A 24,160-nucleotide genomic window follows, 5' to 3' on the forward strand; every position below is an offset into this window, starting at 1 on the left:
TGTGACAGATCGCTGATCTGTCACATCACAGATCACTGTGACAGATCAGCAATCTGTCACAGGCACTGCTGCAGACTTCCTCATGCCTGCGCCTTGCAGGCAGTGAGGAAGTCAGCTCTCTACAGGCCCCCGAAGGCCCCCGTCGCCATCTTGGATCCGGGGGCCTGTAGGGAAAGAGCCCCCCGCAGCAGCGCTGCACATTGCGCTGCCGTGGGGGGCTCAGGGAAGCACGGAGGGAGCCCCCTCCCTGCCGATGCTTCCCTTTAACTCCCGGTACACCGCGATCGCGTTTGATCGCGGTGTGCAAGGGGTTAACATGTCGGGGGCGGTCCGTGACCGCCCCTGACACATTGTGCCGGGTGTCAGCTATGATAATTAGCTGACACTCGGCCGCGATCAGCGGCGCTCACCACGTGGGCGCCGCTGATCGCGATGACGTAATATTCCGTCCATGGTAATTAGGTCCATGGTCACATGGACGGAATATTACGTCAATTGTAGGTAAGGGGTTAGAAAAAAATACTTTTTTAAACAAAAATTTTCCTTTAACCTCAGTTTTTTCATTTTCACATGGGCAACAGGATAAAATGGATCCTAAAATTTGTTGGGCAATTTCTCCTGAGTGCACGGATACCTCATATGTGGTCATAAACCACTGTTTCGGTGCATAGAAGGGAAGGAGCGCCATTTGACTTTTTGAATGGAAAATTAGCTCCAATCGTTATTGGACGCCATGTCACGTTTGGAGAGCCCCTGTGTGCCTAAACAGTGAAAACCCCCTACAAGTAACACCATTTTGGAAACTAGACCCCTTAAAGAACGTATCTAGATGTCTAGTGAGCACTTTGAAACCCCAAGTGCTTTACAAAAGTTTATAACAGCAGTGAAAATAAAAAATCTTTTTTTCCTCAAAAATGATTTTTTAGCACGCTATTTTTTATTTTCCTAAGGGTAATAGGAGAAATTAGCCCCCCAAAGTTGTTGTGCAATTTGTCCTGAGTACGCTGATACCTCATATGTTGGGGTAAACCACTGTTTGGGCACACGTCGGGGCCTGGAAGGGGGTGAGCACCGTTTGACTTTTGGAACGCAAAATTGGCTGGAATCAATGGTGGCACCATGACGTGTTTGGAGACCCCCTGTGATGTGCCTAAACAGTGGAAACCACTCAATTCTAACTCCAACCCTAATCCCAATACACCCCTAACCACAACCCTAACCCCAACACACCCCTAATCCTAATCCCAACCCTAACCACAAGCCTAACCCCAACACACCCCTAACCCTAATTCCAACCCTAATTCTAACACTAATTCCATCCGAAACTCTAGTTGCACCCTAACCCTAATTCCAACCCTAACTCTAATTTCAACCCTATTTCCAACCCTTACCCTAATGGAAAAATAAAAATATGTTCTTTATTTCATTATATGTGGCTACCTATTGGGGTGATAAAGGGGGGGTTTATTTACTTTTTATTTTACTTTGATCGCTGTTAAAGTTTATCACAGTGATCAAAATGAATGAATGAAATCTGCAGCCGCAGATTCAGGTGGGCGCACTGCGCATGCGCCCGCCATTTTCTAAGATGGCGGTGCCCATGATCTGGGACCGCGGGACACCGGGAGCAGCACTCGGAAATGTACCAGGGGGTAGGAGGGGAGGTGATCGGAAGGCGGGGGGAGCAGATGATGACAGCGGCAGCCGATCGCCGCTGTCATTCAGCGGCGGGGGGCAGATCAACCCCGTTAACCGTGTGGGGGGGTCAGATTGGTGTCTTCAGCCATGTTCGATGCTACTGCAGCATCGGCCATGGCTGGTTTGTAATATTTCATCAAATTTCATTGATGAAATATTACTATCGCTCTGATTGGCTGTTTCACTTTTAACAGCCAATCAGAGCGATCGTAGCCACGTGGGGGCGAAGCCACCCCCCCCTGGTGAAGTACAAAGCCCCCTGTATCTGCGGGTCAGGTGACCTTTCATTGACCCCGGGCACCCGACCCGCAGGGGGACTTTAAATCCATGACACAGCATATGCGTCATTGGTCGGATTGGCATCGACTTTCATGACGCATACGCTGCCACTGGTCGGGAAGGGGTTAAGTCATTAATTGTAGGTGGTCATTACTGTATATACAGGAGATCTTCATATAAAGATCTGTGTGGCCCGGTAGTGTACAGTGATGTGAAATACTTTTTGCCCACAACTCCTGGTTTTTTACTCTCTTGCATGTTTGTCACACTTAAATGTTTCAGAGTAACAAACAAATTAAAATATTTGACAGCACAAGTAAACAAAATTCAATTTGTAAATGAAGGTCTTTATTATTTATTGGGAAGAAAATACAGGGCCCTGTGTGAAAGTTATTGCCCCCTACCTTTTTTTTAACTGGTTTGTCACATCTTCGAAAAGCAAAGTTCAGTTTCCGTAGCCCTACCCAGGCCTGATTACTGCCACACCTATCCTCAATCAAAAAATCACTTAAATAGGACCTGCCTGACAAAGTGAAGTAGACAAAAAGATCCTCAAAAAGTAGACATCATGCTGCGATCCGAATAAATGCATGAACAAATGAGATGGAAAGTAATTCAGATCTATCAGTCTGGAGAAGGTTATAAAGCCATTTCTAAAGCTTTGATATTCCAGCGAACCACCGTGAGACCCATTATCCACAAATGGAGAAAACATGGTACAGTGGTGAAACTTCCCAGGAGTGGTCTGGTCATTAAAGTTAAAAAATACTGGGGGGATGAAAAGGTTATTGAAATTGGCATTTTTTAAAGTTTATTTTATATGAAAAAAATATTTTCTTCAACTGTACAATATAGGAACATAGAGATACATAGTACATAGCAATGCATCTCTGTACTTATATCCTCTGCTTCTGAACTCAGAACCTGCAGTACAGCTCACTATTAACAAATGTTCCAATATTTTTTCAGTGTGAGCGGGAGATCACTGACAGAGCTGTTACCTGTGGGCATTATTTTTCATGATTTTAATGTTTTGAATAAAGTTTTTAGTTTATTTCTATTTTTTAATGGTGATGCAGAGTTTTTTTTCTCTCTTTATTTATACTCCATTCCGATGTCATCACTGATACAATTGTGCTCAAAAGTTTACATACCGCTGTAGAACTTTTGCTTTCTTGGCCTTTTTTCAGAGAATATGAATGATAACATCAAAACTTTTTGGTGGTCAGAGTGGTCAGCTTTACCATCTGAGAAAATAAAGAACCTTATCCATAACTACCACAAACGACTTCAAGTAGTCAATTGATATTAGAGGGGGCTATACATGGTATTACAAAAAATGTGGTATGTAAACTATGATCAGGGTGATTTGGATGTTTTGGGTTGTCATTATAATTAAAAAAAGAGAAAACACAGTAGTATGACAATAAATGGCTTCACCCAAACACTAACCATGAGTGGAGAAAACATCAAGACTTTATCATTCATATTCTCTGAAAAAAGGCCAAGAAAGCAATAATTCTGCCAGGCTATGTAAACTTTTGAGCACAACTATACACCTGACAGGCCAATACATTCTGATATCATCACTAAAATATACCTGTCAGGGGCTCATACATTCTGTATCTACAATAATATATACCTGACAGGAGCCCGCACAGTCTGTATCTACAATAATATAGACCTAACAGGAGCCTGTAAAGTCTATATCTACAATAATACATACCTGACAGAAGCCCATACAGTCTATATCTACAATAATATATACCTGACAGGAGCCATACAGTCTATATCTACAGTAATATATACCTGACAGGAGCCCGTACAGTCTATATCTACAATAATATATACCTGACAGGAGCCCATACAGTCTATATCTACAGTAATATATACCTGGAAGGAGCCCATACAGTCTATATCTACAATAATATATACCTGACAGGAGCCCATACAGTCTATATCTACAATAATATATACCTGACAGGAGCCCGTACAGTCTGTATCTACAATAATATATACCTGACAGGAGCCCGTACAGTCTATATCTACAATAATATATACCTGACAGGAGCCCGTACAGTCTATATCTACAGTAATATATACCTGGAAGGAGCCCATACAGTCTGTATCTACAATAATATATACCTGACAGGAGCCCATACAGTCTATATCTACAACAATATATACCTGACAGGAGCCCATACAGTCTATATCTACAATAATATATACCTGACAGGAGCCCGTACAGTCTGTATCTACAATAATATATACCTGACAGGAGCCCGTACAGTCTGTATCTACAGTAATATATATCTGACAGGAGCCCAGTCTGTATCTACATACAAAGACCTTTCTAATGATCTTTTTACTCTTAGACCTGTGACGGGGACAAGGGGGCATCCTCTACGTCTGGAGGAAAGAAGGTTTAAGCATACTCACAGACGCGGATTCTTTACTGTAAGAGCAGTGAGACTATGGAACTCTCTGCCATGTGATGTTGTAATGAGTGATTCACTACTAAAATTTAAGAAGGGACTGGATGCCTTTCTTGAAAAGTATAATATTACAGGGTATATACACTAGTCTCCTTAATATTGCGTTGATCCAGGGAGCTAGTCTGATTGCCGTATGTGGAGTCGGGAAGGAATTTTTTTCCCCAATGTGAAGCTTACTGTTTGCCACATGGGGTTTTTTTGCCTTCCTCTGGATCAACATGTTAGGGCAAGTTAGGATAGGATATGGGTTGAACTAGATGGACTTAAGTCTCCCTTCAACCTTAATTACTATGTTACTATGTTACATACAGTCTATATCTACAATAATATATACCTGACAGGAGCCCATACAGTCTGTATCTACAATAATATATACCTGACAGGAGCCCATACAGTCTATATCTACAGTAATATATACCTGGAAGGAGCCCATACAGTCTATATCTACAATAATATATACCTGACAGGAGCCCATACAGTCTATATCTACAATAATATATACCTGACAGGAGCCCATACAGTCTGTATCTACAATAATATATACCTGACAGGAGCCCGTACAGTTTGTATCTACAATAATATATACCTGACAGGAGCCCATACAGTCTGTATCTACAATAATATATACCTGACAGGAGCCCGTACAGTCTGTATCTACAATAATATATACCTGGAAGGAGCCCATACAGTCTATATCTACAATAATATATACCTGACAGGAGCCCATACAGTCTATATCTACAATAATATATACCTGACAGGAGCCCATACAGTCTATCTACAATAATATATACCTGACAGGAGCCCGTACAGTCTATATCTACAATAATATATACCTGACAGGAGCCCGTACAGTCTGTATCTACAATAATATATACCTGGAAGGAGCCCATACAGTCTATATCTACAATAATATATACCTGACAGGAGCCCATACAGTCTATATCTACAATAATATATACCTGACAGGAGCCCATACAGTCTATCTACAATAATATATACCTGACAGGAGCCCGTACAGTCTGTATCTACAATAATATATACCTGACAGGAGCCCATACAGTCTATATCTACAATAATATATACCTGACAGGAGCCCATACAGTCTGTATCTACAATAATATATACCTGACAGGAGCCCGTACAGTCTGTATCTACAATAATATATACCTGGAAGGAGCCCATACAGTCTATATCTACAATAATATATACCTGACAGGAGCCCATACAGTCTATATCTACAATAATATATACCTGACAGGAGCCCATACAGTCTATCTACAATAATATATACCTGACAGGAGCCCGTACAGTCTATATCTACAATAATATATACCTGACAGGAGCCCGTACAGTCTATATCTACAGTAATATATACCTGGAAGGAGCCCATACAGTCTGTATCTACAATAATATATACCTGACAGGAGCCCATACAGTCTATCTACAATAATATATACCTGACAGGAGCCCATACAGTCTATCTACAATAATATATACCTGACAGGAGCCCGTACAGTCTATATCTACAATAATATATACCTGACAGGAGCCCGTACAGTCTATATCTACAGTAATATATACCTGACAGGAGCCCATACAGTCTGTATCTACAATAATATATACCTGACAGGAGCCCATACAGTCTATATCTACAATAATATATACCTGACAGGAGCCCATACAGTCTATATCTACAATAATATATACCTGACAGGAGCCCGTACAGTCTATATCTACAATAATATATACCTGACAGGAGCCCGTACAGTCTATATCTACAATAATATATACCTGACAGGAGCCCATACAGTCTATCTACAATAATATATACCTGACAGGAGCCCGTACAGTCTGTATCTACAATAATATATACCTGACAGGAGCCCATACAGTCTATATCTACAATAATATATACCTGACAGGAGCCCATACAGTCTGTATCTACAATAATATATACCTGACAGGAGCCCGTACAGTCTGTATCTACAATAATATATACCTGGAAGGAGCCCATACAGTCTATATCTACAATAATATATACCTGACAGGAGCCCATACAGTCTATATCTACAATAATATATACCTGACAGGAGCCCATACAGTCTATCTACAATAATATATACCTGACAGGAGCCCGTACAGTCTATATCTACAATAATATATACCTGACAGGAGCCCGTACAGTCTATATCTACAGTAATATATACCTGGAAGGAGCCCATACAGTCTGTATCTACAATAATATATACCTGACAGGAGCCCATACAGTCTATCTACAATAATATATACCTGACAGGAGCCCATACAGTCTATCTACAATAATATATACCTGACAGGAGCCCGTACAGTCTATATCTACAATAATATATACCTGACAGGAGCCCGTACAGTCTATATCTACAGTAATATATACCTGACAGGAGCCCATACAGTCTGTATCTACAATAATATATACCTGACAGGAGCCCATACAGTCTATATCTACAATAATATATACCTGACAGGAGCCCATACAGTCTATATCTACAATAATATATACGTGACAGGAGCCCGTACAGTCTATATCTACAATAATATATACCTGACAGGAGCCCGTACAGTCTATATCTACAATAATATATACCTGACAGGAGCCCATACAGTCTATCTACAATAATATATACCTGACAGGAGCCCGTACAGTCTGTATCTATAATAATATATACCTGACAGGAGCCCATACAGTCTATATCTACAATAATATATACCTGACAGGAGCCCATACAGTCTATCTACAATAATATATACCTGACAGGAGCCCGTACAGTCTATATCTACAATAATATATACCTGACAGGAGCCCGTACAGTCTATATCTACAGTAATATATACCTGGAAGGAGCCCATACAGTCTGTATCTACAATAATATATACCTGACAGGAGCCCATACAGTCTGTATCTACAATAATATATACCTGACAGGAGCCCATACAGTCTAGCATCTTCAGTAGTGAGCCGGCTAGACTTTATGGGCTGCAGTTAGGACCTGGAAGGATCCTATATATTCGGCTGGCTTTAATAAATTTATACCTTGAAAGTGCACATACATTCTAGTGTCATGTATAGGCTGCAATCAGGGCCAGGCAGCAGCCCATAATGTCTGCTATCTTCAAGAAAATATACCTGGAAGGAGCCCATACAGTCTAGCATCTTCAGTAGTGAGCCAGCTAGACTTTATGGGCTGCAGTTAGGACCTGGAAGGAGCCCATACAGTCTAGGCTCAACCCTAAAGAGACTAAACAGACTTTCTGTCCCCTCCATAAAGGGGCACTTTCCCGTGTTTGTCAGAACTGTCCGAGGATTATTAGAGGGGATAGTTTCCCCCCAATTAGAAGGGACACCTGTGGATATTGGGGTCTTTACCTGCTACAGTCCTGGTGTGGAGCCTCCACCCGCAGAGCCGCACTCCACATATATGGCTGCTCTGTGCGCACAGGACCTGTGATGAGGTCACAGGAGGGGAGGAGTCAGGGGGTCACATGATCAGGGGCCTCAGTGTATCGAGGACTCTGCTGTGCTGGGTGTCATGGTGCTGGATGAGGGGAAGTTTATGTGTGGGGTCAGGAGGGGTTTACAGTGTGGATATGTAGCAGGAGATGGGGGTGTACGAGGTGTACGGAGCGGAGCCGTGTGTGTACGAGGTGTACGGAGCGGAGCCGCGTGTGTACGAGGTGTACGGAGCGGAGCCATGTGTGTATGAGATGTACGGAGCGGAGCCGTGTGTGTACGAGGTGTACGGAGCAGAGCCGTGTGTGTACGAGGTGTACGGAGTGGAGCCACGTGTGTACGAGGTGTACGGAGCGGAGCCGTGTGTGTACGAGGTGTATGGAGCGGAGCCGTGTGTGTACGAGGTGTACGGAGCGGAGCCGTGTGTGTACGAGGTGTACGGAGCGGAGCCGTGTGTGTACGAGGTGTACGGAGCGGAGCCGTGTGTGTACGAGGTGTACGGAGCGGAGCCGTGAGTGCACGAGGTGTATGGAGCAGAGCCATTTGGGAACAGAGCAGAGCTGTGTGTGTACGGAGCGGAGCCATGTGTGTGCAAGGTGTACAGAGCGGAGCCGCGTGTGTTATGAATGGGTCACCGAGGAGAAAAAAAACAAAACAAGCTAAGCCACAGAAAACCAGAGAGGTTGGTAACTATGCAGATTGCAGATCCCTGATCCTACCACACAACTAGCAGCAGCCGTGGAGCGTGCCTATTGACGGTGAAACAAGATGAAGGCACAAACACAGGCAGGAAAAGAGGCTGAGCAAGCGATGGGGCCCAAACTAAGTAGAGAGGAAAGAAAAGTAAAGATACTGTCTGCAACCTGCAAAAAACCCTACAAAAATAATGTCCAACACTTCTGATAGCAAAATTAACCCTGAAGTCACTAGACATCTCCCATTATATCAGCACTAAACAGTAAACATGTGGGAAATGTTACTTATCAAGTTTTTTGTGTGCCGTATCTCTGTGATTTAAGGGCATAAAAATTCAAAGTTGGAAAATTGCAAAATTTTCAAAATTTTCGCCAAATTTCCGTTTTTCTCACAAATAAACGCAAGTTATTTGAATGAAATTTTACCACTAACATGAAGTACAATATGTCATGAGAAAACAATGTCAGAATCACCAGGATCCATGGAAGCGTTCCAGAGTTATTACCTCATAAAGGGACAGTGGTCAGAATTGTAAAAATTGGCCCGGTCATGAACGTGCAAACCATCCTTGGGGGTGAAGGGGTTAAGGTTATGTACACACTGTATATATAAATATGCCAGAGCCGATTACATGAAAGAACCATATTCTCTTAAAAAAGAGGGGGATACTCTCGCAAAGAACTACATTGAATACATTTAGACAACAGAAAGTTTAATAATCCCAACTAATCATATATTGTAGTAATAAAGGTTGTATACTTGCCACATCTTTATTCACAACCTAATACGCGCGTCAGGGCATTGGCACTTAGGTCTTAAGAGTTAATATGCTGAGCATCTCAACATCTCCTCTTACATACAGAGAAAATCATTAAATATTGGATAAATCAGGTGGGCAATAATACAACCAAGCAAAGGGCAGTTAAAAAAAAAAAATGGGGGCACCCAGGACTAAATGCTTGTTGCTCAACCATAAAAATACATATATGTACACCAGAATGTCCCCAAAAAGGATATAGAAAAGGTAAGAGTAGATGTTGGGATGCTCAGCATATTAACTCTTAGTTAACCCAGTGTATGTATTTGGTATGGCATCATCGCCAAACATACTGGGAACCATCAATAAAGTGCTATGCGTGCAAATAAATTGAAAAAATGTATGAGCCTCTTACCCATTGACGCCAGAACCTAAGTGCTGATGCCCTAACGCGCGTTTCGCTATTGCTTCCTCAGGGGAAGTTGTATAATTGCCCCCCTGATTTATCCAATACTAGCTGAAGAGCCCGGCGCTGCCCGGGCATAGTAACTAACTGTGGTTAGTTATAGCAAATTATAATTATCCTCCATCCCATAGTCCTGTGCCCATATACCCATCATACATATCCACGATCCCATAGGTCCGTGCCCATATACCCATCATACATATCCTCCATCCCATAGTCGAGTGCCCATATACCCATCACACATCCTCCATCCCATAGTCCCGTGCCCATATATCCATCATACATATTCTCCATCCCATAGTCCTATGCCCATATATCCATCATACATATTCGCCATCCCATAGTCGAGTGCCTATATACCCATCCCACATCCTTCATCTCATAGTCCAATGCCCATATACCCATCATACATATCCTCCATCCCATAGTCCCGTGCCCATATACCCGTCATACATATCCTCCATCCCATAGTCCCGTGCCCATATACCCATCACACATCCTCCATACCATAGTCCCGTGCCCATATACCCATCATACATATCCTCCATCCCATAGTCCCGTGCCCATAAACCTATCATACATAGCCTCCATCCCATAGTCCCGTGCCCATATACCCATCATACATATCCTCCATCCCATAGTCCCGTGCCCATAAACCCATCATACATAGCCTCCATCCCATAGTCCCGTGCCCATATACCCATCATACATATCCTCCATCCCATAGTCCCGTGCCCATATACCCGTCATACATATCCTCCATCCCATAGTCCCGTGCCCATATACCCGTCATACATATCCTCCATCCCATAGTCCCGTGCCCATATACCCATCACACATCCTCCATACCATAGTCCCGTGCCCATATACCCATCATACATATCCTCCATCCCATAGTCCCGTGCCCATATACCCATCATACATAGCCTCCATCCCATAGTCCCGTGCCCATATACCCATCATACATATCCTCCATCCCATAGCCGAGTGCCCATATACTCATCACACATCCTCCATCCCATAGTCCCATGCCCATATACCCATCACACATCCTCCATCCCATAGTCCCGTGCCCATATACCCGTCATACATATCCTCCATCCCATAGTCGCGTGCCCATATACCCATCACACATCCTCCATCCCATAGTCCCGTGCCCATATACCTGTCATACATATCCTCCATCCCATAGTCCAGTGCCCATATACCCATCACACATCCTCCATCTCATAGTCAACCATTATGACATCATAATGAGCGGCGGGGCTTGCATCCTATGATGACATCAGCGTCGCCATGGCAACCATTGTAACATAATGAGGGGCGTGGCTTGATACGCACACACTGTTTCCCCATTATGTAGATATGGGCATTATGACATCATAATGAGGGGCGGGGCTTGATACACACACTTTTTCCCCAGTATGTAGACAGGGGCAAAATTGTTTGGTGAATTGGAACGCGTGGGGTTAAAATTTCCCCTCACAACATAGCTTAGGACGCTCTCGGGGTCCAGACGTGTGACTGTGCCAAATTTTGTGGCTGTAGCTGCGACGGTGCGGATGCCTATCCCGGACATACACACACACACACACACACACACACACACACACACACACACACATACATACACACTTTGAGCTTTATTTATTAGAAATAATGATTTTCGCTAAATGGACTCTTATATTTGCACCTATTTGCCTGTCTGTATTAGGTTGTGAATAAAGATATTTTGCATTAATTTGGTGTGGCAAATATGTAACCTTTATTACTGCAATATATGATTAGTATTTACATGCTGTGTCTTCTTTAGGAATAACTTGCTTGGAAAACAACTTTAACCCCTCTCTGACCTTTGACGTACTATTCCGTCCATGTACCCTGGCCCCCTATGACCATGGACAGAATAGTATGTCATGAGCGATCAGCCACGCTCGCGGGGGCAGCGCGGCTGATCACAGCCGGGTGTCAGCTGATTCTCACAGCTGACACCAGGCACTAAGTGCCAGGAGCAGTCACGGACTGCTCCCGGAACTTTAACACCGGGCACACTGTGATCAAACATGATCGCAGTCTTCTGGGAGCAGGCAGAGGGGCTGTCAGCTGTGACAGCCACTCTGCCTTTAGATCGGAGACCCTGCGTCATGACGCGGGGTCCCGATCGCTGCCATGGAGACCCGATGTAGTCATGACAACATCCAGGTCTCCAGACCTGTGAAACTTCCTATCATTCGCAGGAAGTCTCACAGGTCAGTGCACAGAAGCTGCAGCGCTGACAGCTTCAATAACATGCAGATCTGCATGCTACAGAAGCGATCAGCCTGCACAAAATGAGTGTTCCATAGTGGGACAAAGTGTAAAAGTAAGAATTAAATTAAAAAACTTTTTAAAATAATTGTAAAAATATTTTTGAAATAAAAAAGAAAGAAAAATCAATATTTATTTCATTAATAAATATTTAAATAAAAAAAACAAGCAAAAAGAACACATATTTAGTATCGCCACGTCCATAACGACCTGACCTATAAAACTGTCCCATTAGTTAACCCAAGCCGCAATATAGCTACATCACCAGAAAAATAATAAAGTTATAGCTCTTAGAATAAAGGGATGCTAAAATAATTATTTTTTTATATAAAACAGTTTTTATTGTAGAAAAGCGTCAAAACATAAAAAATATAAATGAGGTATCGCTGTCATCATACTGACCTGAAGAATAAAACTGCTTTATCAATTTTACCACACGCAGATTGGTATAAACACCCTCCATAAGAAATTCATGAATTGCTGGTTTTTGTTCATTCTGCCTCCCAAAAATCGGAATAAAAAGCGATCAAAAAATGTCACATGCCCGTAAATGGAACCAATAAAAACGTCAACTCATCCCGCAATAAATAAAACCACACATGACTCTGTGGGCCAAAATATGGAAAAATTATAGCTCTCAAAATGTGGTGATGCAAAAACTATTTTTTGCAATAAAAAGCATCTTTTAGTGTGTGACAGCTGCCAAACATAAAAACCCGCTAAAAAAATCAGCTATAAATAGTAAAGCAAACCCCCTTTCATCACCCCCTTAGTTAGGGAAAAATAATGCAATAAAAAAGTATTTATTTCAATTTTCCCATTAGGGTTAGGAGTTGGGGCTAAAATTATGATTATGGTTAGGGTTGGGATTAGGGTTAGGGGTGTGTTAGGGATAGGGTTGGAGTTAGAATTGGGGGATTTCCACTGTTTATCCCCACATATAGGGTATCAACATACTCAGTACAAATTGTGCAACAACTTATGGAGTCCATTTTCTTCTGTTACCCTTGGGAAAATAAAAAATTGAGGGCAAAAAGATCATTTTTGTGAAAAAAATATGATTTTTTATTTTTACGGCTCTACATTATAAACTTCTGTGAAGCACTTGGGGGTTTAAAGTGCTCACTACACATCTAGATAAGTTTCTTAGTGGGTCTGCTTTCCAAAATGGTGTCACTTGTGGGGGGTTTCCACTGTTTAGGCACATCAGGGAATCTCCAAACGTGACATGGCGTCCGATCTCAATTCCAGCCAATTTTGCATTGAAAAGTCAGACAGTGCTCCTTCCATTCCGGGCCCTGCCATGCGCCCAAACAGTGGTTTACCTGCATATACTGTATGTGGTATCAGCCTACTCAGGACAAATTGTACAATAACTTTTCCAGTCCAATTTCTCCTGTTACCCTTGGTAAAATAACACAAATTGGATCTGAAGAAAATGTTTTGTGAAAAAAAGTTAAATGTTCATTTTTTTTTAACATTCCAAAAATTCCTGTGAAGTACCTGAAGGATTAATAAACTTCTTGAATGTGGTTTTGAGCACCTTGTGTGGTGCAGTTTTTAGAATGGTGTCACTTTTGGGTATTTTCTATCATATAGATCCCTCAAAGTGACTTCAAATGTGAGGTGGTCCCTAAAAAAATGGTTTTGTAAATTTTGTTGTAAAAATGAGAAATCGCTGGTCAACATTTAACCCTTGTAACTTCCTAACAAAAAAATTGGTTCCAAAATTGTGCAGATGTAAAGTAAACATGTGGGGAATGTTACTTATTAAGTATTTTGTGTGACATATTTCTCGTGATTTAAAATTTTCAAAATTTTCAAAATTTTCGCCAAGTTTTCTGATTTTTCACAAACAAACGCAAGTCATATCAAAGAAATGTTACCACTAACATGAAGTACAATGTGTCACGAGAAAACAATGTCAGAATCACTGGGATCCATGGAAGCGTTCCAGAGTTATTACCTCATAAAGGGACAGTGGTCAGAATTGTAAAAATTGGCCCCGGCATTAACATGCAAACCACCCTTGGGGGTAAAGGGGTCAAAAAAATGCTAAAAAAAGAATCAAATGATCCGCAATGTAAAAATGACTTGTGCATAAATTCACTCTTTTTCAGCTTCTTCAAACCGCTTTAGGTTTTCGAATATGAAAAATAGTTGAAAGAAGTCAGTAATAAGTTCACTATTAACACCCACAATATTAAAATAAGAAAAAAAAGACACCTAAAAAAATTCTAAAAAGATGTATCAGGAATAACACCTCTGCTGTGTTCCTGAAAACTCTTCCTATAGCAAAAACCATGTAGGTAGGCTGGCGTCTAAAAGGCGCACACCCTAACAGGTCAGTTCATGTTTTTTTGTTCTGCCTTCATACACGTTGTCACGGTGTGCAATTCAGCATTCAGCATAAACCACTGTTCTGTGTTCCAAATAAGCAGACTGTTCTCTGTAGTCTAACTTTTTTTTATTGGTAAACAGTATAGAACATGCGCGGTAAAACTACGAGGAATACAAAATGACATAGGTAAGTATTCGGCAGACGATAACACAGCTAACACATTTATAGAAAGTGTACGGTGATGCAAACGTTACATGAGAATACATGAGTCCCTGATTACATTCACTGTGAACTGGTAGCTAAACCGTTAATGACATCTCCTAGCTGCTAGACAGCAAACAACACCTCTGTAAATCACTGCATTGTAAGAAAACGCTGATCCTTACCAGATATGCTTTACCCAGATAGCGACTCAAGTAGAGAAGTCATAGGAAAACAAAGATAAACAGGAGGACAAAATTCACATGTACATCCTATGAGATACACAAAAAGAAGATGGAGTCTCCTTCATCGCAGAATACACTGCGTAGTTCCCACAATGCATTGCTTCAATCCCAAAGTGCATTGCTTCTGTTAAAGGCACAGGCTGTGAATGCTGTTTTAAGACGCAGCTATAAATTCAGCCACCACTAGATGGTGCTATAATTAACCCAGCAATAATACAAACAGATTGCTTTATTCAGAGCACATAACACAACAGACTGCCCTATAACCAGAGGGCAGAACATTTTTATTTTTGTGTCCCTGAGCCTACAGAGTAATAATCTGTTATACAGGACAACCCCTTTAAATGATATGCACCCGCTGTTGATGACATTGACAAAATCAAGCCTTTATATAAACTTAAAAATAAAAAAAAGCTTTATCTCTGGGAAACTACAAAAAAAAACTGAATCTTGACAACCAAAAAGCGATCAGGTATAGATAGGATCACTTCGGTATTCAAGGGTTTTTTGTATTATAGTAACAGAAAAGTCAAATCAAGGCCACGTGCACACGTTCAGTATTTCGTCAGTATTTTATATCAGGATTTGTACTCACAATCAGGGCTCATACTCACTTGCGAGAGACTCGAGCGATTCTCTCACATGAAAACCCGGCACTGCTGCCAGAACTGGGACCAGAGCATGTGGCTGCATAGAAATACATGTAGCCTCGCGCTCCGGCCGGGCTTTCATGCGAGAGACTCGCACGAGAATCGTGCGAGTCTCTTGCAAGTAAGTATGAGCCCTCAGAGGAAAAGTATCATAGAAACACGTCACCAAGGAACCCCAGTCCGACATTGCTAGAGGCTGTGGTGGGCTGAGCCAGGGAAGCAGGGGACACATGCACTGCCGCAGGTCATTCTGAAGCACCTGGGCACGTGCACCGAGATCAAGAGCCGGGGGAGCTGGGGGAGCGTGCGCGGTCGCGTCACAGTTTGCTAAAAGTGATGTCACACCGTGCTCCCCTTCACTGCTGCTTCTTGTGTAGAAACAACAAGCCAAGGTAGTGTAATAGTATTAAAACACCTAATATTTGTGTATGTTTATGTGAATCTGTATGTGTTTTGCATATGTTTGTCTGTGTGTGTGCGCAAGTGTGCATGTTCACGTGTGCATTTCAGTGTGTGTGCGTCATTGTGTTTGCGTGTCCAAATCTAGTCTCTGTGTGTGCATGTCTGTGTGTTTGCATGTGTCTGCATAACTGCAAGTGTCTGCATGACTATGTGTGCACGTGTCTGTGTGTGTGTCTGTGCATGACTGCGTTTGCATATGTGTATGTGTGTGTGTATGCAGGCGTGTGTTTGTATGTCTGGAAGTGTGTGGTTACCTGCGCTACATGTGTATGTGTGCATGGCCACATTTCTGTGTAGGCGTGTGTGTGTACATGTGTGTTTGCATGTCTGTGTGTGTACATGTGTGTTTGCATGTCTGTGTGTGTGTATATATATATATATATATATATGTGTGTGTATATGCACGCTTCTGCATGTCTGCGAGTGCGTCTTTGTGCATTTCTGTGTGTTCTTCCGAAGATTTATTATAATTGGAGAAAGATAGGGGAGACATTTTAGAAGACAGTATGGAGAGAATGTGTGAAGAAACAGTATAGTGAATGGGTACGGGAACAGAATGAGGAAGTGGGATGTTTGAGGAGACAGTATGGAGTATGGGGCAGAATGTGTGAGGAGACTATTGAGGGTAATGATGTGAAGAGACAGCATGGGGGAAGAAAAGTGTGAGGGGACACAGAACAGAGACTAGGTAGTGTGGGGTGAGATATAGAAAAGGAGCAGTATGGGGGGGACAGTGGCACAGCAAGGAGGGAACAGTATGCTAAGGAGAGTTGGCATGATAAAGAGGCACAGTATAGTGACTGGGCAGTATAAGGGGACACCGTGTGAGAGGACACTCTGAAGACGAGACCCAGTATAGAAAAGAGAGGGATAACAAAGAGGTCAAAAAGAATTTCAGCTCACCCTCAGTAGATTCCAAATTAATTCCATGGTATGAAGCACAAGATCACTTCTCTGCCAGACATAGAAAAGATCCAGCTTCGACAGTATAAAATCGTAAAGTCTTTTATGCGTTTCGAACATTTGGCAAGTTCTAACTGAGTTTACGAACACTCCAGGTGTACAAAACACAGACAATTTTCCATCTTTTTATCACCTTCCACACCCGGACTATATATACCATTATGTCGCAACAATTGCCTTCATTTTAAATGGCTCCAATAAAGACTTCCGAGAAGATATAACATAGTATCATAGTTAGCAAGGCCGAAAAAAGACATTTGTCCATCCAGTTCAGCCTATATTCTGTTAGAATAAATCCCCAGATCTACGTCCTTCTAAAGAACCTAATAACTATAAGATACAATATTGTTACGCTCTCCAGAATGCCAAGGAATATGATAAGTTAAAAACCTAGATACTGGCATGCCTGGGGGTGACAATGTCAGTAAGGGCTCAACGAGTCCATCATTGGTCATATGTTAGCGATAAACCACCTCGCTCACAGATGTTTGATTTGCTGCATCTGGTCCAAAAGTGGCTGCAGCAAGATTCGTCCACTACGGCCCAGATGTTAGAGCGGGTGGTGATGGACCGATTCAGCCTTTCCTTACCCAGGCCAATACAGACCTAGGTTGCCCAGGGCAACCCCCGGAATGCAGACATAGTAACATACATAGTAACATACAGTAGTTAGCAAGGCCGAAAAAAGACATTTGTCAATCCAGTTCAGCCAATATTCCGTCAGAATAAATCCCCAGATCTACGTCCTTCTAAAGAACCTAATAACTGTAAGATACAATATTGTTATGCTCCAGGAAGACATCCAGGCCTCCCTTGGACCCCTCGCCTGAGTTTTCCATCACCACCTCGTCAGGCAAGGAATTACAGATTATCACTGCCCTAACAGTAAAGAATCCTCTTCTATGTTGGTGGAAAAACCGTCTCTCCTCCAGACGCAGAGAATGCCCCCTTGTGACCGTCACCTTCCATGGTATAAACAGATCCTCGGAGAGAAATTTGTATTGTACCCTTATATACTTATACATGGTTATTAGATCGCCCCTCAGTTGTCTTTTTTCTAGACTAAATAATCCTAATTTTGCTAATCTCTCTGGGTATTGTAATTCCAACATCACCTTTATTAATTTTGTTGCCCTCCTTTGTACTCGCTCTAGTTCCATTATATCCTTCCTGACCACCGGTGCCCAAAACTGTACACAGTACTCCATGTGCGGTCTAACCAGCGATTTATACAGAGGCAGTATAATGCTCTCATCATGTGTATCCAGACCTCTTTTAATGCACCCCATTATCCTGTTTGCCTTGGCAGCCGCTGCCTGACACTGGCTGCTCCAGGTAAGTTTATATTAAACTAGGATCCCCAAGTCCTTCACCATGTTAGATTTACCCAGTGGTTTCCCGTTGAGTGTGTAATGGTGATATTGATTCCTTCTTCCCATGTGCATTACCTTACATTTATCATTGTTAAACCGCGTCTGCCACCTTTTGGCCCAAGTTTCTAACTTATCCAGATCCATCTGTAGCAGAATACACAGATAAGATAACTGGATGTAAATGCTCATTTGTGATACTGCCTGCGTCTCATCAGTACTGTGGTTCCTGTATGGTTCGCAGTCTGATGATGACTGTTAACAACAACTCCCAGTATCTCCATTTTTAAGGACATACTGGGAGTTGTAGGTTCTTGGTATACAAAGGTATATGGGGCTGACCTGACATTACAATTGATGTACCATGTACTGATGGTGGTTTAAGTGATGTATTTATGTACTGATGTCTGTCTGTGTGCTGCAGCTATGTCTGTGTATCTGGAATTACCTTATATGTATTTTTGTAAGATGCGTGTATGTAACAGTGCACTGTGGGATGTAAAAACATTCATATGTTTGGGCACATAAACTAAATCTATAAGGGCTCTTTCACATGTGTTAGCAAATTCCTTTTGCCTTTACATGTTTAGAAACAGACAAGTGAAATTTACTAACCTTGGCATAACTGTCACCTTAGGCATATGATTGTATTGCGTGGATTCAGGAGCTGAGCCTGCTCCATACCAGGCAGATGTCGGCTGTGATACATAGCTGGTATCTGCTTGTAACAGCAGTGATCAGAGCTTTACTTGATTGCTGCTGTTTTAAGTATTTAAATGCCTGTCATGATCCAGGTTGGATATGACAGAGAAAATGCAAGTAACCTTTTTTTTTCTTTGGCTGTGTGGCTTCAGTTCCAGTTTCCCCCTCGGTGGCCATTAGAATTATTGCACTGTGGTGTCTTTTGTTCTAAATTTGCCCCCCAGTGGTGGTGAGCGTCATTGCACTTTGTTACTTTAGTTTTGTGCACGTAATTATAAAACAGGTGTAATTGCTCTATAAAAGAGTGTCAGGTGTGGTAATCACGGTTGGTGAAAGTCCTCAGTTACAAGCAAGCCTGGGTGAAGGATGGAGCTGAAGGAGAGTCCCGGGCAGCTCAGTGAGAGTCCTGGAGTGGCAGCTATGGTGTCTGCGAGGAGGGCTGGCATGGCTTGGCGGAGTTGCAGCTATGGTGTCAGCAAGGAGTTCTTGCATGGCTTGGTGGAGTGGCAGCTATGGTGTAGAGCTGCACTCATGATGCTGGACTCAGTTGCTGGAAAGCTGGACTCAAGATGCTGGACTCTTTTGCTGGAAAGCTGGTCTCATATGCTAGACTCTATTTCTGGACAGCTGCACGCAGGTGGGGGACTCTGTTTGCTCCAAGGCTGCACTATGGTGTTGGACCCGGTCGGAGGAAAAGATGCACGGAGGTAGTGGGCTCTGTTGCTGGGAGCGTAAGCAACAGAGCAAAGCTAAGTGGTGTTTCCCTGTTTTGCCTCTTTTCCTTATGTGTGTTTCAGTGCAGTGGTGGGATTAGTTTCCGCACCGGCCATTACACTAGAAAGGGGTAGGTGGAGGGCGAGCTAGAGTTTAAAGGTATCCTGATCGTCGCCCGGTGTGGAACCGGCCTAGGGAGCATTAGGAGTGTAGAGACACTGACTCAGGGGAATGCAGGAGGTCTCCACTTCCCCGTTCCCTATCGCAGGGCCGCCATTGTTATTGTTACCCAGGTTTTCCCTTTTATTGTTTAAATTCGCCTTACTGGAGGCGGGGTTTCCAGACATACGTGTATTTCCAAAATTCGCCTGTTGGAGGCGGCGTATCCAGCTGCATGTTTTATTATTTAAATTCACCCAACTGGAGGCGGTGTATCCAGGGTCACGCGTGTCATCTAAATCCGCCCTGCTGGAGACGCCGTGTCTAGCCATGCGTGACCATGACTTTAACACCAACCCATACATTTTTTTTCTGGTGAGCCTCAGGCCATGTTCAGACCTGTGAGCATTTGCTGCTGGGCCTCACTGAGGTGAGTGAGGAGCTGCATGGTGTGTAAGCAGTTCCAGCAGCAGTAATCAGGGTCTGGGGCCTTCCCTCTGACTCAACCAGAAAATCAAATAGCGGCTGGCAATGAAGCCCTCTAGAGTCGCTGCTGGGGAGCGGGACTTGCTCATACTGGCGGACGCACCCAGACAGGTGGGTGGAGTTGGTGTCCCCATGGCGCTGTCTGGGGTTCCCCGAGGTGAAGGGGTACGTCCCGGTAGTGAGCAGACTGGTGTTATAGTCCGTGGGGCCAACGCCAAATCTTCCATACCACCAAAAAAGCCGCCCCCTCCTGGTCGTGTGAAGGAAGGCGACCAGGGAGTGTATTTTTCCTCCATATCCCAGGCCCCTTTCTCTCCAGTGAGAGCAGCAGGTGCGCTGTGGGGGAGTAGGGGAAAATCTCAACCCTCGCCATTAGCCAACCCTGGGAGGCGCAGACCTCGTGGTGTAAAGGGTTGGAGGGTGGTGATCCCTAGGTGAATAGCGGGGGTGTGAATGTGGTGACACAGGGGGACGCCTCTGTTGCCGATCCCAGAATGAGTTCACCGAATTATGACAAACGAATGTATGGCAATAAACGTTCAGGTCCGGACCTGTGTGTGAACGAGCATGTACGGGTGGCCACCAAAAAACATTCTGTGGAAGTGTGTTGCGGAGTCTTACCAGCTCATACAGAACATACACTTTTTTTTTTAAACCAGTTATTTTTATTTAGGTTTCAAAAGATTTTAAACAATAAACAATGGATATCAATATACATGTAACAATTCACATATCTTGTAATAATACAATCAAAGCCATCCCCCCTCCCCCAATACTCCTTATGCCGGGTATACTTGAGAGTCTTAGCAATCATATCACCGCCATCCAGGCGGACCATATTTTTTCGAAAGTTCTTTCACCATGCCTTTGCCTGTAAATGCTTTCCTCTAAATGCATTACCGTACGTGTCTGAGCAATAAATTCCCTCCTAGTGGGGGGTTCCGAATCCTTCCATTTTCGTGCTATTAGTTTGCGTGCCACATACAGCAACCTCACTATTGCCACTTTGTAATGTTCTGAGACAGGTATCCCATCCACCTCCCCCAAAACACACAGCACTGGATTCCTGTCGAGCGTACATGCATAAGCTCTCTCAATTTTGTTGATAACGACCAGCCAGTATGCCACCAGCCGCGGACACGACCATAGCATATGTAACAGTCCGGCCTGGTCTGTGCCACATCTAGGGCAGCTAGAGTCTCCCCTCAAGCCCGCCTTGAATAGGACCAGCGGTGTTTTGTATACAGAACATACACTTACATAACTCATTCCCCAGGTCGGCGCCTTGGAGATGTGTTGTGCCACCAGAACATACATTGCCTATACCAGCGGTGCGTTTGTCATTAACCTGAAGTGTCAGGTAGTGTTTGGGGTGAACTCTGGATCTGGGCATCCCCGCTGTAGGTGGTTCCCCAATGAGGAGCGGTCTTGAGGGTCCAGAGGCCCCTCATTAAGGGGAGGGTACTGTCATGATCCAGGTTGGATATGACAGAGAAAATGCAAGTAACCTTTTTTTTTCCTTTGGCTGTGTGGTTTCAATTCCAGTCCCCCCCCCGGTGGCCATTAGGATTATTGCACTGTGGTGTCTTTTGTTCTAAATTTGCCCCCCGGTGGTGGTGAGCATCATTGCACTTTGTTACTTTAGTTTTGTGCACGTAATTATAAAACAGGTATGATTGCTCTATTAAAGAGTGTCAGGTGTGGTAATCATGGTTGGTGAAATGTTATGAATGAGTCACCGTAGGAGGCAAAAACAGAAATACTAGCTAAGTCCAGAAAACCAGAGAAGTTGGCAGCTATCGGATTGCAGACCCCTGAACCTAACAACAACTAGCAGTAGTCATGGGGGGTTCCTACGGTGCCCTAGACCCCTCGATCACAGCCGGAGAACTAAATAGCCTAAAGACAGAAAGGGAAATCTAAACTGCCCCAGAGCAGACCCCAAAGCAATAGGCAGCCCCCGACACATAATGACGGTGAAGCGAGATGAAAAAACACTCACACAGATAGAAAGATAGGCTGAGAAAATGATGGGGCCCAAGCTAACTAAATAGGACAGGATAGAAAAGCTGCTGTCTGCAATCCGCCAAAACCCTCTCAAAACAAGAGCCAACAGACTGATAGGGAAAAAAGCCCTGAAGACGCTAGGCTTCAAAAAGACTATATCAGTACTCAGGTATTTTCTGAAGACAGAGCAAAAAGGAATTCAGCTCACCCCAGAAGGGAATGGCAGAAATCCAGAAAAACAAGGCAAAACAAAAACAAAACACAAATGCAAAAAGCAGAGCAGAAAACTTAGCTTTTGAGGAGCAGGAATCAGACTGGTCTCCTAGAATCCCTCAGAGAAATCACCCGCAAGGCAGAAGGGCGTCGGCTGCCTTATATCCAGTCAGCAATTCCAGTCACCCAGTCATCATCATTCTGCTCAGGTGCTTGGTAATCAGCCTCACTACCTTCCTTCACCAGAAGAGGGAGTTCATCAGACCTCAATGGTGAAGGGGAAAATGAACTCACAACAGTGAAAGTCCTCAGTTACAAGGAAGCCTGGGTGAAGGATGGAGTGAAGGAGAGTCCCGGGCAGCTCAGTGAGAGTCCTGGAGTGGCAGCTATGGTGTCTGCGAGGAGGGCTGGCATGGCTTCGTGGAGTTGCAGCTATGGTGTCAGCAAGAAGTTCTTGCATGGCTTGGTGGAGTGGCAGCTATGGTGTAGAGCTGCACTCATCATGCTGGACTCGGTTGCTGGAAAGCTGGACTCAAGATGCTGGACTCTTTTGCTGGAAAGCTGGACTCATATGCTAGACTCTATTTCTGGACAGCTGCATGCAGGTGGTGGACTCTGTTTGCTCCAAGGCTGCACTATGGTGTTGGACCCGGTCGGAGGAAAAGATGCACGCAGGTGGTGGGCTCTGTTGCTGGGAGCGTAAGCAACAGAGCAAAGCTAAGTGGTGTTTCCCTGTTTTGTCTCTTTTCCTTATGTGTGTTTTAGTGCAGTGGTGGGATTAGTTTCCGCACTGGCCATTACACTAGAAAGGGGTAGATGGAGGGCGAGCTAGTTTAAAGGTATCCTGATCGTCTCCCGGTGCGGAACCGGCCTAGGGAGCGTTAGGAGTGTAGAGACACTGACTCAGGGGAGTGCAGGAGGTCTCCATTTCCCCGTTCCCTATCGCAGGGCCGCCATTGTTATTGTTACCCAGGTTTTCCCTTTTATTGTTTAAATTCGCCTTACTGGAGGCGGGGTTTCCAGACATACATGTATTTCCGAAATTCGCCTGTTGGAGGCGGCGTATCCAGCTGCACGTTTTATTATTTAAATTCGCCCAACTGGAGGCGGTGTATCCAGGGTCACACGTGTCATCTAAATCCGCCCTGCTGGAGGCGCTGTGTCCAGCCACGCGTGACCATGACAATGCCCTTGTCAATCACTGACAGTGGCATTTAAATATCACGATGGCCAGTGCCTTCACTCATCACCTCCCATCAGCACCCTTTGACGCAGTTGCAGGTTGCTGATGAGTTGCCATTTATTGCTGCCATGTTAGTCATTCAATGAAGTCCAGCCTGAGGTTGGGCTCCTTGGACGATGTTACAGTCAAGGTGACGAGACATTATTACAGCCCGCTCACTTTGTAGTTAGTGGTAACTGTAATGTCTCACTCCTTACACTGACCCTATGACAGGAA

General features: G+C 43.6%; 1 protein-coding gene across 1 annotated transcript in view; it reads right to left on the minus strand.

Moving 5' to 3' along the window:
- LOC141073009 (uncharacterized) overlaps window positions 1-24,160 on the minus strand; it is a 119,625-nt gene that overhangs the window by 36,820 nt on the left and 58,645 nt on the right. The gene's annotated exons all lie outside the window — the stretch shown is intronic.

Source organism: Dendrobates tinctorius, unplaced genomic scaffold, assembly GCF_039654945.1.
Source record: "Dendrobates tinctorius isolate UK_male_01 unplaced genomic scaffold, ASM3965494v1 ptg000294l, whole genome shotgun sequence".
NCBI lineage: Eukaryota > Metazoa > Chordata > Amphibia > Anura > Dendrobatidae > Dendrobates > Dendrobates tinctorius.